Source organism: Vidua chalybeata, chromosome 8 (assembly GCF_026979565.1).
Source record: "Vidua chalybeata isolate OUT-0048 chromosome 8, bVidCha1 merged haplotype, whole genome shotgun sequence".
In the NCBI taxonomy this organism is placed as follows: Eukaryota; Metazoa; Chordata; class Aves; order Passeriformes; family Viduidae; genus Vidua; species Vidua chalybeata.
Window position 1 is genome coordinate 11,585,836 of NC_071537.1, and position 15,673 is coordinate 11,601,508.

The 15,673-nt window shown below is 41.7% G+C and overlaps 1 protein-coding gene and 1 long non-coding RNA gene across 2 annotated transcripts in view; one reads left to right on the forward strand and one right to left on the reverse strand.

The window, feature by feature from the left end:
• The window catches only part of SORCS3 (sortilin related VPS10 domain containing receptor 3), a 264,974-nt gene that overhangs the window by 195,760 nt on the left and 53,541 nt on the right, over positions 1–15,673 (reverse strand). The gene's annotated exons all lie outside the window — the stretch shown is intronic.
• Positions 1,341–11,972, forward strand: LOC128791402 (uncharacterized). Its single transcript, XR_008432043.1, has 3 exons — positions 1,341–1,553; positions 5,396–5,461; positions 11,900–11,972. It is a non-coding gene; the product is annotated as an uncharacterized LOC128791402 (long non-coding RNA).

Sequence of the window (15,673 nt, forward strand, 5' to 3'; positions counted from 1 at the left end):
AGCCACCTCTACACATCCTCCCCACATATGGCAACCCCACAGGGCAGAGCAGCACCACCCCAGCAGTACCACCCAAAGCAGCCAAGGTCATGCTGGGAGCACTTCCTCTGCAAAGTTAGATGCAGCAGAAATTCTGCACTGAAATTCTGTACCCCAAACCCCCAGATTGTGATGTTCTTCCTAGGTCTGGTACAGAAACAGTCCTTTTTTCAGCCCAACATAATAAACTCTCCTATTGGAAAGACTGAAAGCAAGACTGCTTCAAAATGTTTGATAAGGTCCATGCTAAAGAGTAGCTGATAAGGCTATCTGGCCTTCACAATGGTTTCTTATGGAGCTTGATTTTTCTATTTCAGAATTTTATTTCAGAACCAAGTTCACTCAAATTTAAACAGGAACATGCCTTTGAAAAATAAAAGCAAAGTGAACAAAATACCCCATTCACTTAACTTAATCTGGAAAACATAAATAAAGCACTTTCCTCATTCCATCAAGCAGATGCAAATTTAATTTCAGATCACTCAATTTGCTTTCTGGTAAACAAACAAATTGTTAAAAAGCAGGGGAAAAGAAACCCTTGGAAACACTATCTCTTATCACATATAGTAGGTGCCTCTTTCTCCCTGCTGGCCCATATCACATTTAATCCTACAGATTTCAAAGGCTCCTGGAATTCAGTCTGCTAAAGGTGTGTAATAAATGAGGCTTTGCAGGGTGCATTTGTTGAGTAAGCAGGAGTATCTGGACATCTGTGCACAGGGATGATTCACTGAGAGATGTGTGGAAGACAAAAGGCTAATCCTTACCTATTTCAAGGCCACATTTTCACCAGTTTATTGGCAGCCAATCTGCCAGACAACAAACTTCGCCAGACTGTGAATCAAAAATCTTTCCACCCACAAGACCATAATTCTTTTACTGCTACTCAAGTGGTTTTTGCATCATGCCTAGAAAGTAAAGATCACCTGCTGCTCCATTAATGTGTGGTAAAGATCTATCACCTCAGGGCATTCTTAAATACAACCATCTTGTTCATTACAAGGGCATAATATTCTTCTCTATCAACTGAGCAATAGTCATGGATCATGTGGCAAGAACCAGCCTTGGAGGTAGCTAGATAGATGTCCAACCATTGCAAGTTTCATGGTCATGTAAGCAATGTTTTATGGAGATCTATGGACAGACAGTGCAGACCTTGGCAATGTCTTTGTGACTCAAAGCCCATTTGCCACAGCAGCAGAACAAACGAACAATAGCCAGCTTTGAACTGCAGCCTACACCCCTAATTATACCTGAAGTGTCTCCTGGCAACATCCAAGACTGGCTGAGATAGCACTTACCTGTCAAAACACATTGGATACAACAAACTGCCTCTTTAGAACATAGAAGTGGTTTCATATTCCCTCTATTGCAACTCAGCCTCTTCTATGGAAGTCCTGCAATTTGGAGATCACACAGATTTGTCTGTGTGCCTGGCATTCACACAGCCCAAGAAGTGACTGCCTGATATAGGCACCATGTCAGGAGAGAGCTCTGTGCTCAGACTGGAAAAGGTGAGTTTGCTTTAAAGTCAGATCAGGATTTCTTTGCCACTGTGCACTTAAAAATCATCAAGATGTATACAATTTAAGATTATTCTGGGGCTCCTCTTAAGGAATGCAGCACCTAAAGATGCAGAGTTTGACACATCAAACATAAGTATAAAGAAAATACGGTGCCTTGACAATTGAATGCAGTTTCTAAAAGCTGCTAGAAGGGGAATGCTAAGTCCCCTCTGTCTTGCCCATATTTGATTTCTCACAGTTGCTTCCAGTCATCTTTTAAATGAACACCTGAGGTGCAGCCCCAGACTGCTGCCAGCTAGTACTGCCATCCTGCACAAAGCTGTTGGGTGCCCAGCCCATTGGGGCTGCAGGGACTGGCTCACTTCACAGGAACATCAGAGAGCAGTAACACAACGTGGACATTGTGGAACTACAGCTTTAGATGGAGGAGAGTTTGCAAAAAAAAAAAAGCAGAACTGACAAACAAGGGAGAATTTCATAGTGTACTGTCACTGTTCCAGCTTCATTACATTTGGACATCAGAAGCAAGCTTTGGCAACAGACACCTGAGCAGAACTGAGCTAAGCAGCTTAGAGAGCTATCTGCAACAGCCACAAGCTGTCACAGCTCACACAAGTGAAGTACCTTTTACTTGTCCCAGCTACAAGGTGGTAAAATGAGTTGACTGTCAAGCCTGGACTAGGATACTACTCTCCCAACAAAGTGGAAATACCAGGAGATCCAGTGGACATCTAGGAACTACCCTATGCTACACAGAAGCAAGCACCACTAGGAAGACAGAAATCAGAGCCCCATCTGACTCCATCTCCAGTCAGGCTGACCTCCCTCACTGCTCTCCCACCCCTTTCTGTGCTGACACAGCTCAGCTCTCCTACCCAGCTGGCAATTCACTCTTGCCTCTGCCCCCCACACACTGCTCTTACCACCACACAAGGGCAGTTTCCATTTGTCCCCCTGCCAAACAGAGCTTAGTCCAATCCTCACTGCAGCTTCTCCTGCACGGCCTGCTTACACTTGTTTATCTTATCATTCTTCCCACAGTCTGAAGTAAAAATGTAATCACCACAGCTGCGGTGTTATCCCACAGAAAAGTGCAGAAATACAATTACTCGCTTACTTACTGCAGTGTTATCCCACAGTGCAAAAATACAATTATTTCCTTTAGATACAGTGGCTTAGAGGGACCCAGTTTTGAAGTGCTTCCTATTTTCCAGAAAAAGACTGAAAACTTGTACCTATATGTATAGCAATCAGAAAGTACTCGTACGTTTCCCTAAAGAAAACCCATGAAAATGATGCCAGGCCTTATCTGACAGAATTATATGGTATTTCTGTCTCAAAAGCCTGCATGCAGTTGTATCAGAGTTCTTGTTATTTAACAGGACTGAAGGAGAGGTTAAGCTACACAATGATTCTTGCAGATCAAGATTTTATTGACACTCACAGAGAGATGCAACTAGAACCAAAACCTGCTGCCATTGCTGCAACAAGTGACAAATCTGGAGGATCATTCAGGTTTGGAAGTGCAGAACAACTAAATTAGTGAGCTCTGCTGTCTAACCAACCTTCATTCCCCAGGCAGGGAATCATTCCCAAGAGATATTTGCCTGGTCTATTTCTAGTGATCTCTGATACAAGAAAGAACACCTCCCAGGGAGCTATATATGGCTTTACTCACTATAAGCTTTTTCATATAACTTAACTTTCTCTGTTTTGCTGTATTTTAAATATATAAATATATGATTGCTTATCCGATGCTTCACAGATAAAAGTAAAAAAAAAAAAAAAACAACCAAAAAAACCACCTGTTTACCTTAAAGAGCTGTGTTTTCCATTCATTTTATCATCACTCTGCAGTTTCCTCTTTAGCTGAACAATTCCCATCCATTCAAGTTTTCCTTGTAAGCCAGGTGTTTGAGTATCTCCATTTTTCTCTGAGAGAGTCTCTTAAAATGATCTTTATCTTTCTTTGAGTGAACTTAGACTGGCCACAGAGCTACTGCTGAGGTCTTACTTGCACTGAGTGCACTGCAAGGATTACTTTGTGCATCTTGCCTGCTACATATAATCCTGCTCATTGAAGCAGCAGAGGATTTTCTTTCTGGAAACACTCTGCAAGACCCATCCTCAGTGCATTGTGGAGATGAGTTACTGAAGGAGAGATTGACAGGAGTGAGAACAAGTCAGGGCAGGGGGAAAGTTAAAGTAAATGTTTGTGTATTTTCAGCCAGGCCAGAGAAGGTAATGTTGTCAGGATTGCTGTGCAGAAAGTGATTTTTAGGAGATAATGGCTTCCCTTAGAAGGAAAGATGAACACACCTCTGGGATGGGACAAAGAATAGAACCAGTTTGGTAGAAGCTGAGAGCATGAAGCAAGACAATAGTAGTGAGATAGAATGAGTGAGAATCAAGTCCAGTCTGGGTTTGTGCCCTAAGAACATGGCAGGAGCAAGTATTTCAGTATTGCCTATCATGAGACAGTGCCCTAAGGAAAACCAGAGTCAAGTACACTGCACACACAGTACAAAAGGGCCTGACCCACAAGCCTCAAAGCAGGAAGCCCACTTCTTAGCATTCAGGGTATTAAATAGGGTTCTGATACCCTTTTCAAGTACAGTGATGCTGGATTAGTGTCTGATCTTTGTTTCAGAAGTAAAAGATAATACAATAAAGTCTGCTGGTCTAAGTGGCCCCAGTGAAAATGCAGAGGACACAGCAGAGAAGTTTACAGGTCCAAATGCAAGCAAATGAGAGCCCAGTCTAGTCTTACCTTCCTTTTCTTCCTCCTCCAGACCAACCTGATTCCCTTCCAGTCCTCAAGAAATATTTTAGTGAACAAATTCAGTGCTACATAGTTGTACAGATATTTCAGCAATGGGATTAAAAGAGCCCCTGTCAAATATGCCACACATCAAGACTCACTGTCATTCTGTCCTCGCTTAGAAAGGAAGCAGGAAGATGGGATGCAAGAAGAAAACACAGTCACTGAGCAAACAAAATAATCAAGGACAAGATGACAATGCTGGAGAAAGAACAAAGAAATAAGCTGGATTATGCCTCAATATGTCAAGCTCTGAAAAGACCAAAGCAACTTTGTCATTAGCAGAGAAGACAGTCCTTCCTGATATACAGCCCTTACAAATCTGTGTGGTACAAATGCAATTTATGTGGCCTATAATGCAGTTAATTTATATCCATAAGGGAAGGAGACAGTGTAACTTGCTAGACAGGTTCTGGTTCTTACCATCACTTGGGGTGATAAATTTAACCCAAGTTTCTGTACCTGACTTTTCATTTCTAGGCAGCTTAAGCTACTCAGACACTAACCTTATTGTGACAGTGTCAAAAATGACACATATCTGGCCACATTTTTTTAATTGTGGTTCTCCCTTTTTTTTTCCCCTTCTCTCTGGTGCCCACAGAAAGCATTAGCCTGACAAGAGTAGAGAACAAGTCATTTATTTTCTGTCACAACAGATATGCAGCACAGAACAAGTTGCCTATGCATCACTCCCTGCCAGTGTGCATCAGCCTTGGCTCAGGGGGACCCATCTCCAAAAGTAAGAGCACAAATCAATTTTGCATGACCATTCAGGGTCAGCCTCTCTGCTGACACCACCCGCTTTTACCAGCTGTGCTGGTATGGTTTAGGTTCTGCCACATGGATGTCTGTCCACTGGGAACCCCAGACTATGCAAATCAGCTGATCTGAGACATTCCCTTACTTCCACAGAAACTTTGTTTTCATCAGCAAACATCTGAAGCTGGTTTGTTTGTATTTTTTTTTTCCTTTCCACGTGGATGCTCGACCCATTATTTCTCCCCCCCAGGTTGCAGTTACCCAGGGCACACAAGACAGACACACAGAGAGAAGATGAAATCTTTCAACAGGAGACGTAGACAAGAACTCTTACCTTCTGCTTTGACTTCCATGTACATTTTGGGGCTTTTTAAAGTATTGGATTATACAAGAATATTTCTGTTACTGCTTTACAAATGTACACCCATCTGGTGGAAGATCCTAGGGCATATACAACTGCCTAACAGTATTTATTGTTGTTTTGAATACATATTTATTTATGCATCTGCCAAAAAAGGATGTTCAGAAGAAAACAAAAAAGCCCTATTAGTAGACTTTAAAAGGATGAAAAAATGAAAGCAATATAAGAGAGGAATCTGAAGGAAAAGTTCATAGCTATGTTTTTCCAGTTTTTATGAGGTTAAAGTTCCAGTGCAGGTTTTGGTGGCATGTGGATTGGTCTGATGGGTTTTGGGGAAGAAGTCTGTTATCAGTTTATTGGTTAGGCTTTTTTTAATGACAAAATATATAATGAAACTAGAAGATGGCATCACATAAATCTTGTAAAGGTAATAAGCTTGGAAAATGGTATCATTGTAACTGATTCTCAATACATTTTTAAGAGCATAATTCCATAGGACACTTCTTGCACTCTCCTCTTTTTCCCTGTGCTGCAACTTTCCCAAAGGTATGTAATAGCATAGCTGATGGTTTAGCAAAAGCCCCTGCTTTACCAGCTGGCTGAATTTTAACCTACAAAGAAGGCAATCACGTCTGAAAGCACTGGGGATAAACTCCAGTTTTCACTGTATGTAGCTTCAAGCAAAAGGAAATTGCAATCTCTGAGCAGCAAAAGGCCACAGTAAATAGGGGACACAAAACAGTTACTGAAGTTCTCATTTTTAACAGCTGACTCTGCATGGAGCATGCACAACAGATTTACTAATAGATCAGGCTGCTCAAAACCCTGAGGTTGGTGACCACACGTGTGCATTAAATTCAGTGTATATGTGGCATTTATTTGGTGTCCTGGCTGTTAAGAAATGGCTTATAATAGAGGGAGCTCATCTGAAACCTTCCTGTATCTTTATACACTTTTTTTCTTTGTGTTATGGAAAGGGATAAATCATACCACGTTTAGCTGTGTGAGTTCCCCCAAAAGCTGCTGAGAGCAAGAGCATGTTTTCAGAACAGCAACAGGCAGCAGGACAACAGGTACTTTGCAACAGCAGTGCCAGCCTGTGGGAAGTCCTGCAGATTCCCTGTGGGCACACTAAGCTGTTTAGCCCTCCTTTACTTGGCTGTTGCTTTATAATTAATTTCTTCCCAGGCCCTGGCACTGTGAGTGGCTGTGGCTGTGCAATTACAGCTGAAAAGAAGGTGCAGGTGTGACCCACAGTTTGTTGTAAGCAAGGGAGTAAGGGAAAAGTCCATCTCCTGCACCACAGCAGCGTCAGGTGTTCCATGAACCCATTTCACACACACATGCACAACCTGTGTCTTCCAGCAAGCCAAAGAAAGCATGAGCTGCTGAACTAATTGCTCTGACTGCTTCCAGATAATTTAATTTTACATTGATTGTAATTAATTAATTTCAACAGAAAATGGGTCCTCCTTGACCAAAGCTGAGTCTGGTCTGTGATATATTTAATACATCAGCTTCACCAGTCAGGTTTCTATCAGCAATTAAAGAACAAGTACTGCTTAGTTGCCTACTGTTGGGGTGAAAACAAGTTCCCTCAGCCTTCCACACCAAGACTTAGTGTCATCCTGTCCTACTGACAACCAGGACAAACCTCTGCCTACCAGGTGCCAGGAATGCAAGGTGACAGTGTCTTTGGCCACCCTTGCTCAACCAGATGTGTTTGCAATAGAAGAGATAAACTGGATCTTTCCAGCCTTTTGATTCTCTTTACTTTTTATCTCTGTTCAAAGCTTTGACATTAAGCCTAGATTCAGCATTTTCTCCTGGACTGCTTTGTCCTACCTTTTTGATATAATGGACTACCAGTTCTTGGCTAAGAAGGTTGTCAACCTTCATTTAAATGTGCCATTCCCTTTTGCCTCCAAACAGAGAGGAAAATGAAAACTCCTCTTTCAAATTGCTACTTACAGCATTCCACCAGAGTAAATCCTCTCCATCCCTCTACAAAAGGATAAACATATGCCATCATAACAGAGTTAGAGGGTTACTTCCTTGGCTAAAATGATCAGCTGTGTCCAAGATAGCTGATGTCTTGGGTCAGTTGTTTAAAAGCATGCCTAGAATAAGGAGGGGATTACAGTAAATTTGACTCACAGCCACCCAAGTTCATGGTTGTTTCTGCCTTGCGTAACTCACATGATCTGCACCAGACTTTCAGTTTTATTACAGATTCAGAGCTATACTTTCTTCTGGCAGTTAAAACAATCTTGCTGCCTCTTCCATTCTCAGTGTTTGGTTACACTTTCCAGTCCCACAAAAGTGGAATTTGCCAGCTCTTGCCTTAATGTGGGCATGGGTGGCATCAGGAGGGTATCTCTGACTGGCCTTGGATGGTACTAGGAGGTTGTCATACCCCAGGCAAGAGCTTATCCCCACCATATGAGGTGGTACTCACCCACTAACATTTGTCTTTGTGTATGAAGCCACAAAACCTTCAATGAACAGACCGCATGACAGCAAATCCTTCTAGTGCAGCCAGGTTTGAGTTAGACTTTTATTGTTCTGGTCCAGTGTTAATTACAACAGAGGTGGGGTACAGGGACTGGAACCAGGCTTATTCACCCTCAAACAGCCACACACATGTAATCAAGGCAAGTCTATCCACAGATGGACAATTCAGAGCACAGGTTTCCATGCAATACATTATTTCACATTCTAGAGCAAGATAGACCAACACTGTGAAAAAAAAGTCCTTGATTCTGTCATATATTGTCCAGTTAATCCATATCCCATCTAACTAGACAAACTGAGACCCTGAATGATCATCACTATTTGTATTCACAGATTGTTCTGTATGGGCTTTATTTTTCCCTAACTATTCTGCATTTGCTTTACTAAAGCTACATGTATAGATGAACAAGAAGTACCCAAATATTTCTATCCTGTGCTGCACAGAGCTTCCAACAGGACGAGTTCATGACTCTACAAATTATCTGTGTGTTTTTGCTAAAACTGTCACTTGTGAATCATTATGGGTGCTTAATTGGTCATCTGCAAATTTCAGGGTTAACACCTCACTTAATGAACAAGCTTGTTCAAACCTCTGAAAATTATTCACTCCGGCTGCCTGAAGTCCTGGGGAGATAGCTAATGCTTCATTTCCCATTCTGACGTTTTCTGTATAATCACAAAGGCTAGGAAGATGTGTATTTGTGTATGTGGGCAAGTGAATAAAAATGCACATAAAATGAGAAAGAGCTCAAGCACATACTCAGATTCAGGAACAGGAGCTTTGTGTCAAATGATGGATGTAGAGGACCTTGACTATGAAGTGAACGTTGTATCTAAGGTAATTCATTTCTTGTCAGGTTTTGTCCCCCAGAAGTATTAGTCAAGCATGAACTTTCAGAAGTGTCTGCCATAGGCACAATTACCTGAATTCCAGCCACTGCAATATTAGATTAATAATAAGGGTAGCTCTCTTGCCAGTTTAACTAATGTAATAACTTTAGTGTTTGCCTTCTGTAAACATGATATGGGCAGGTTTCTCACTTAATCCAGGCTTGCAGCACTGCTTCCTGACTTCTCACACTACCATGATCAAAAATGGATTTCTGTTCTTCCCTCCCCCCCCAACCCTCCCACCCCGCACTCTTTCTTTCTTTCTCTCTCTTCCTTCCTTCATTACTGTATTTTACTTCTCTTTGTAGAACTCACTTCTTAGGAAGGCCAGTTCTCTTCCTGCACTCTTCTTTTAGAAAATGTCAACATTTGGAGAACAGAAAGCTACAAATAATAAATAAGGAGCTGACAGGTAGATTGAAAACCCTAAAGGAATGAACAGACCAGGCACTGGAAACAGCATTCAACACAAAGCTCACCACCAAATTCCTAACCTGCTCTAATGACAACATTTCACACCCTCTGTGCCAAAAGAGGATTGCTCCAGCTATTAATACACAAAGGGCCATGGGAGCTGGTGAAAAAACAGAAGAGCCAAATTTCCAGCTGTTCTTCAACCACATTGCCAAGGATGACTTTAAAGATGTATCTCAGATCCCGCAGAATATCCCAAAGAGACCTGGATCTACCTGTAGCACTGGCTGTCCCCCCCCCTTCCTTTTTCTAGTACTTCATCCTGTGAAAGGCAGGTGAAATGCCATCCTGTGTGTCAAGGAACCCAAAACACCGGGATACAATGGTCATAAAAGAGCTCTAAGCAGTTCTAAAGCAGGAGGATACCATGGTTAGTTGTTGGTGTTTCTGACACCACAAATAGGATGCAACCATTATGGAAAGATACTGGCTCCCAGTCCTTCTGCACAAGAGCAAGGAGAGATGCTACCATGAATCAGAGCACACAAAGTCTCTTTGTGCATGGAAGAGTCTACACTTGATCTGTTAGATGCCCTCTGTTGCTGCCAGCTGGAACTGTGCACACTCACCACCCTGAAAACCAGATCTTTTAGCACACACTTAACTGTCTCACAAACAAAATCATAGGTACATACAAAGTAATACACTAAATCACTCTGCAGACCTGCCTGGTGCTATAACCATTTGGCACAAGAAGAATGCAACCTTGGTAGTAGACAATGGCAAAGATGATAAAAAGAGTTGTTCTCTTGATCATACTCTTTTCTTTCCTCCTCTAGATCTCAGAGTGACCTTTGCAATTCAAACCATGCCATGGTCATTAAAATAATAAAAGTATATTTTATTACTTCTACTTGTAAGAAAACTCAGCCTGAACTCTAACTTAATGTCCAATTCTCCTTAATGTTTCATATCTTACTGAGTTTCTGAGGCCTTTTATCCTGCCATATGAGGCTGACCAGCCCCCATCTGTTCTCTTGCAAACAAACAGAATGAAGTTAATATACCTGTCAAACTCTGCTGTGGTCAATGATATGTTAATGATGTGCATGGAGTTAAATAATTCAGTATCCAAACAATAAGGTGACTCACTTATTGCATTGTTCATTTTTCCTTTTCATGGAAGGAACTTGCTGTTCCTGAATATGCTCTTGTCTAGGTCAAGCGTGGGTGTGTTTGTGCCCAGGGAAGAGGTAGAGAATGTAGAATTTCCCAGTAAATATTTCAGAGCAAGAAGAGCTGTGCAAATGCAAGATCCACCCATGAGGGGGTAAGGTTAGGACTCTCTACCATTTTACTCCTCAAGGGTGGCAATACTGGTGTTTCACACACACATGTAAACAAAACAGCTGCTGCAGCAAACCCGTCATTTCATATACAGCCACCTGTCAACTCATATAAGCCAATGTTACTTCAGCAAAAAAAAAACCAAAGAGACTTACAGGTGGTTACCAAAGCCCTGTGCCAACCAATCTTGTAAAATTTGCTGATCTGAAGGAACAAGCAATTGGTAATCCCACATTACCAACAGAATTGCAAACCCAAGCTGACTGTGACCATGGAAGTGACACATCTCTCTGCAACCCAAAGACAGGGCCTGGGGCAGCAGACTGTTCAATTTGCCTTTACTACAAAATGCATAAAAATGTATAAAATGCACAGCCAGAATGGAGGGTGCTCTCTCCTGACTTCACAGCCCTCACTGCTGGCAACCAGAAGAGGGGCTAATATTAAGCAAAACAGAGGCTTATTTTCACTAAAAGTCCCAGTGAACAAAATGTTAACCCTAAGAAAGGCTCTAAGCTCTAGACAAGCTTCCTCTTATCAATGCTGTGCCACACCACACTTCAACATCCTAAATTAGGTGCTCTTATGTAGACCCAGATCCTTTTTTCCACAATGAGCAGGAGACACTGCCACAGCCATTTTTTCCACCCACAAATCTCTGGTAAAACCATCTATGCACCCAGTCCCAGAAGAAAGATTGCTGTGGAGGCTCTGTGCCATAGGAGTTGCTTGTCCAAAACTGACTTCCAAAACTCAAGAAGTTTCCGTTCTGGATCATGCTTGGTGTCTTTAGTAAGAGGAGTGGAAGGGGTTTACTTCTTTCATGCTCTTAAAAGAACAAGGTAGCATCTTTCATACCTAGACACAATTAAGGCATGTGTTCTCATTCCATTTCCACTCGGGAAAAAACAAATGGGTCTCATTAATACCAGAAAGCCAGGCCAAGAAGAGGTCCAACTCTGCATTATTCACTAGTGTCTGGAGACATGAACAATTTACATCCCTTGAAACTGGGTCATGCACTGCTCTGCCACAACAAAAATTAGCTCATCTGTCCAAAAGACATTTAATGCTCATGAGGCCTAAAGTTGTTTACTTCTGCTCTAAGGGAGAATGAGGGGCCTTGATTCTGCTGTGATGAAAACTATAAAGTGGTCTTCAGCATGGCTTTAATACATGGATTATGATTGCATAGGGCTTATGATTATTTATATTTTTGCCTTCCAGTGATGACCATAAAGCAGAGTGTCATGATCACGGAACGGCAGCACTGATTCAGTGCGGCAGCAGGTCAGCAGGGGTGAGACAGAACACCTCTGGAAACTACACTCTTTGTATGACCCCCCTCAAAAAATCTGCACAGCCTGCAGTAAGCATGCTTTTGTTGTTCTACAACATCAGCTTCATCTAATTTACTGGAACAATAAATCCTGTCAGAAAAGATACCAGCTATTCTCTAGAGAGCCTCAGCACAGTCTTTAAATACCTTTGCCCTTCTAGTTAATGGAGGAGAAATGAATCACAAAGTCCCTGGGAAGTCTGTAGTCAAAGATCATAGATGAGGCTGTTTGATTCTGTAGATAGGGTTCCCATCCTCCAAGTGGGAAGTTTGACTAGATCTAAACAAAATGCAAACAGATAAAACATGTTCTGGGTTCTCCAGACCCTATGGATGACTTTTCAGTGGTGCGGGTACATAACTCTCACTGTTTTCCAACCCAGAGACACCTGTTTATGCAGCTGGATGGAATAAGTTCTTACTTCTTACAACACAGAAGAAACACAAACTCAGCTACCTTGAAGAGATGGGCTACAAAAAAGACCAAAGTAAATTATTCTATGATAATAATTACTTCATCAATAATTAAAAAATATAATAATCAGATCTGGGATGAGCCAAAGGAATACTTTAAACACCATCAGGCACAAGGAGAGGAGATTATACAAAGCAGACAAAATGCAGACCTAAATCTATTATCCCAGACTAAATTTGTCTTTGGGTTCAGTAGAAAGATAACACAAGAAACATCTGTCTTTTTTTTGTGCTTGTTGTGATAGGAGCTCTTCTCCAAGTCACCAGCTCCCAAAAGAAACTCTAATAATCTGCAGCCTTCAAGGATAATAGGTCTTCAGGCCATTATTTCTGTACCACGAAGGTGAAAAATAACTTTCTCAAATGTGGAGCTACCAATAAATGATATAGGTCATATTGCACGAGTGGGTTTGGGGTTTGGACTGGTTTGGGGTTTTTCTAGAATGCTCTAATACATAATTTTAAGAGCTGACCTAAAGAGCTCTTCCAGCCCAGCGTCATCAGGCCATGGAGCCATCCACAAAAAGTACTTCATGCCATGTCTCAACACAGATGATTCTACACAGGGTTGTCAACAGAGGGGGAGTCGTGGGGTGATAGTAGACAAAATGCGAGACAAAGCGTGGAGTTGAAAAAAGAAAATGCTTTCCAAGGGTTTTTATTATTAAGTGGTTTCAAACCATTGAAATGAAAGGGATGACAACATGAAAAGCATCAAATGCTAACAGAATGTCCTACAAACTTGATCCATTCCAGATGATGTAACAAACATTTAAAGCCCAGACGAATGATAACTGGAAGTTGCCTTCTTTAGTTGCCTTCTTTAAAGTTTATTAGTGCAAAATTAGACCTACTTGTGCTCATAAGTAACTGCTTATGTTTGGTCTGTTTACACACGTGTATGCACACCTGTTTCATGTCTGCCTTCTGCAAAGCTGGTATCCAATACCTGAAACACCAGTTATTCCTACTCTGACTGAAGGAAGAATGCCTGATCTGTCTGAAATTTGGGCATTTCATGACTTTTCATCATCATTGTATCTGGATTCCTCCTATATATAAATACACTTGTTCTCAACTTTTCCCTGTATCCTAAAAAGTATGTTCATTCCTGGTTTAGAGTGACAAGGTGAAGAATTCAGAACCACACAAGATAGAGCCTGAGAGGACTGATATTGCTTCCTGCTACTTTTCTGTAAATGCCAAATCCCTTTTGAATTCCTGCCCTGAAACCACATGGGAAGTCAGCAGCCAAGCCAGGACCTGAACTCACATCTCTTGCATCCCACAGGATAACTTCTGAATTCTTCTCCAATACAGTTGCCAGGTTTTTGGACTCAGTGGGTTTCACCCCACATCCCTCAATACCTCATCAACACATATCTTCAAATCATCAAGCCATTCAGCGTACCAGACAAATCCATTGTAGTTAATTCAACCAACACTTGCTGGTGCCAGCCACCAGCACAGGCTGTGCCAGGCCTCCTGATTAAAGTGAAAGATGTATTTCTGTGCTATGAATTATCAAATCATCCTTTCTGTTTATTCACCGGGAGAATATTTTCTGAGCAGAACATCCTCTGAATCCAGGACCCAACTCTGCAAGCTGCCAGGTAGGTGCTGAGTGTTTCCCAGTTCTCTGCAGAAGGCATTTGTTCACTCTTCTCCCCAGAAACTTTGGCCTTTAATAATGCTCACAGACTTTTGTCAGTGGCAGTGCCACAAATATGGCCTCAAGCACTCTGCTAGCAGAGCAAGCATCTACTAACAGCCAGTACATCAGCTGCAGCTCAGAATTGTCCAGCAGCATTACATCTTCACTATGCATTTTAATGTTCTATACCCTAAACAATAATGCTACCTCTAAAGACAGAAGACAATTCAGAATCCAAGACTTGCAAACCTCAGCTGCTCTCGATTCTCCAGCTTTAATAGAGTCCAGCAAGCCATTCTCCCCAGAGAAGCTAATGGAAGGAAAAATACTTTCTGGTCTTGGCAGTTCAATCTGCAGCATTTTTGCTAAGGAGCAGAAGATCTAGAAAGTTAGCTACAAAGGGTTTTCAGAGACTTTGAATTTCAACTCCCTTTTGGATATTGTTTCAAGACTCTCACAGTATCTAGGCCATTTCATTTATTTCTTCTGAGTGTTGGATTTGCCCACCACAAGCTTACAGCCTGACGCTCCAGAACACAGCAAGAGGGAGTGGAGGAAAGTGTTTGCAGCAATTGGCCCCCCTTGTGTGATCAAAGCTAAGTACCTCAGCACAAGAGCAAGGATTCTGAGCTGTCTCTTGGTGAGCAATTACTCACACAAAAATAGCACTTCAAGACCCAGATAAGATAATACCTCTGGATTGTCAGGTCTTTTGTTAAGATCATTGCCAAATGCTACCCCCAGAAGATCCTACAACCTGAAAAAAAATTATGGACTAACTCTATTTTACAAGCTGAGAACTAAGCTTATGAGAGACCCCAGACTCTGCAAGGAAAAGCCAGTGCATGAAATTCAATCTTAAATAAGTGTGGCAACACCTCAAAGGACAAAACTTATTCTGCAATCATTGTGTTCAACAAAGGTGTTTTCACAAATAATTACAGCTTCTTTGAAAGCCACCTCTGCTTTACCCTAAGCAACTTTCCTGAGGCCCGAGATACCAGGTTCACACATCCCAACTCCTATTCAAGCACTTGACAGCCACTGAAATTAAGCTGGCATCAGGCACCTAAATCTTCCCCCTAGAAAGTGCAAGCCTAGTGTCTTGCTCTGTGGCACAGAGGAAGTATTGGCAAAACCAGGTTTTAGAGGAAAATCTTCTTTATCTCCCCTTAATGAAACCAGTCCTGAAACCCAATAAAAAGTTGATCCCTCCTCTTTATCACTTGTATTGCAGTTCCTCTCCAAATAATGCACTCAGACTGAGCAGTTCTTACCATTTATAACAATTCTGAGCAGACAAGCAGGTTATTCTGATACTCAGTACTAGTGTACTCCAAAAGCACCCCAACAGCACAGATTTCACAGTCCTCAGCAAACTTCACAGACTTTAGCAAACTCAAACTGACCCACTCTGTAGACAATTCGATACTATATTTAACCTTACCCACGCACTTTAAGATCAGGAATCTCTTTGTCTCCTGTTTCTCCTTCTCTTGAGCTGGAAAGACGCAGTTCTACAAATCTTTGCAGT